The sequence below is a fragment of the Suncus etruscus genome, chromosome 3, assembly GCF_024139225.1.
Source record: "Suncus etruscus isolate mSunEtr1 chromosome 3, mSunEtr1.pri.cur, whole genome shotgun sequence".
Taxonomy (NCBI): Eukaryota; Metazoa; Chordata; class Mammalia; order Eulipotyphla; family Soricidae; genus Suncus; species Suncus etruscus.
In genome coordinates, this window is record NC_064850.1 from 17841405 (window position 1) to 17844025 (window position 2621).

Below are 2621 nucleotides of genomic sequence, written 5' to 3' on the forward strand. Positions count from 1 at the left end.
ACCAGCAGTGAAAGAAGCGCCAGCCCTCTCTGTCAGTTGCCTGTAGGAGAAGACTGAGAAACATGTTATGCTTTTCCCCCTCGCCTGGTCACAAGCCAGCAGGAAAGGGCCTTTCCCTAAGGAATTTAAGCACGGCCCTCAGTTTCAGTTCCCATGGGCATTCTGAATGGATGCTGCCTCCCAGGAGGTTTTATAACAGACCAAGGGCAGCTGCAACACTGGGTCAGTCTAGAGGTGGACAGAGAGGTTCTGAGGCGTACCTCTCCCGAGTCCCCACTGTTCCCACACAATTTACCTATCCCACTGACAGCCAATGGCTCAGAAAGGATCACAGGTCTGCACCGGTGAGAACAAAAGTGAGAACAGTGCTGCAGATGGGGCTCAGATTTGCTGGGGAATGGAATATAGGTTCACCTTTCACCTCTGGCAGCAGCAAGTATTTGCAGGACAAGCCCAAACCTCATTTCTTTTTTTCCTTTCTTTTTTTCATGTTTTCCTTCCTTCTTTACTTCTGTTCTTTCCTTCCTTTCTTTTCTTCCTTCCTTCCTTCCTTTCTTCCTTCCTTCCTTCCTTCCTTCCTCCCTCCTTCCTTCCTTTTTTTCTTTTCTTTATTTTCTTTTTTTCTTTTCTTTATTTTCTTTCTTTCTTTCTTTCTTTCTTTCTTTCTTTCTTTCTTTCTTTCTTTCTTTCTTTCTTTCTTTCTTTCTTTCTTTCTTTCTTTCTTTCTTTCTTTCTTTCTTTCTTTCTTTCTTTCTTTCTTTCTTTCTTTCTTTCTTTCTTTCTTTCTTTTTGGTTTTTGGGCCACACCCAGCAATGCTCAGGGGTTACTCCTGGCTGTCTGCTCAGAAATAGCTCCTGGCAGGCACAAGGGACCATATGGGACACTGGGATTCGAACCAACCACCTTTGGTCCTGGATCGGCTGCTTGCAAGGCAAACGCCGCTGTGCTATCTCTCCGGGCCCTTCTTTATTTTCTTTATTTTTCTTTTCTTTTCTAGCACCCAGCTGTGATCAGGGCTGACTCCTGACTGTGGGCTCAGGAATCATTCCCAGCAGGCCTAAAGGACCCATATGAAATGCTGGGACTCAAACCAGAATTGTCTATATGCAAAATGAGTGCCTTAACCCCTGTACTATTTTTCTAGTCCCATGCCTCATTTTCTTATCTGTAAAACGAGGGTAATGACAACAATTAAACATACTTAATAAGCTTCTTCTGGTAATTAAATTGGTTCTTAAAACATATATATACATGCTCATAAATTCTCACTTAACAAGTGAATCACTCAATAAGCAAAGGATTTATATGATTAGCACATGCCTCTAAGACCATCCCCACCATGGGGGCTTTTATTAAGTTTCCCACCTTCATCCATTAGCCTTAGATCAGCTGAAGACTATTCTTTTATGATAGACTTGATATAGTACAGCAGGTTTTTGCCTTGCACAGGGTTGACCGGGTTCAATCCCCAGCATCCTGTATGATTTCCTGAGCACCAGCAGGAGTTCTCCCTGAGTGCAAAGCCAGAACAGCTCAGGTGTTACCCAAACACACCAGCCATCAAATAAAAAGTAGACTACAAGGTAGGAATATGCTTCAATGAACTGGAGACTCAGGTTTAATAACCAGAATTTCTTGGTTCTCCAAATATCAGAAACAATTCCTGACACAGAGCCAGGACTAGCCCTTCATCATCCTGAGAATATCACTCCTGAAAAAGCAGAAAGGTATAAGTTATATGGTTTGACTCTTCTGGGTCTGGAGCAATAGTATAGCAGGTCAAGTGTTTGCTTTGTACATGGCCGACCCAGGTTCAATTCCTGGTATCCCAGGAAGAGGATAGGAGGAGATGGTTCAAAGGACTGAAGACCAGGCTTTGCATATTGGATTCCCTGATTTGATCTCCAGTAACACATGGTCTCCTTAGCAAAAAATAAAAGTGAAAGAAGGATACCAAAAAAAATGTCTTGGAGAGTCTTCTGAAAGAAGGAAAAAAAGATCATGAGACAAGAAAGTTTGGTGACTTCTGCAAGCTGAAAGAGAAAAGAAACCAGACTTCTGAGGTATTGCAATACCTTGAGTTTGACCATCTGTAAGTCTGTAAGATTTACGCTACCAATCTTACAGTAATTGGTTTCAGTAGCCATGGAAAATTCATGCAGTGGCATTTTCTCAATGTGGCGCTTTCTGGAGAGTGTTTGCTTCCTGTACTAAATACGTATGCTACGTGGCATGTTTGTAGATTATAACTTGAGCAGAAAGGTTCACTGAGTAGGGCAAGCAAAGTCCAGGACACCAGCTCAGTGGGAGTTTCCAAAGTAAATGGCTCCTAGAAATCCTATAGCAATCCTTGGGGGTCAGAGAGACAACTAAAAGGGGTGGAGCACAAGCTTTGCATGCAGGAGGCCAGGTTCAATCCCGGTTGACCAGATTCTCCAAAGCATCATCAGGAACAACTCCTGAGCACTGAGCCTCAGGTAAACCTCTTTTGGGTGGGGTGGGGGGAACCGATGGTACTCAGGACTTACTTCTTGGCTCTGTGTTCAGGGATCACTCCTGGTGGATTCAGGAGATATTATGGGGTGTCCATATTTGAACACAGGTTGGTCACATGTAAGGC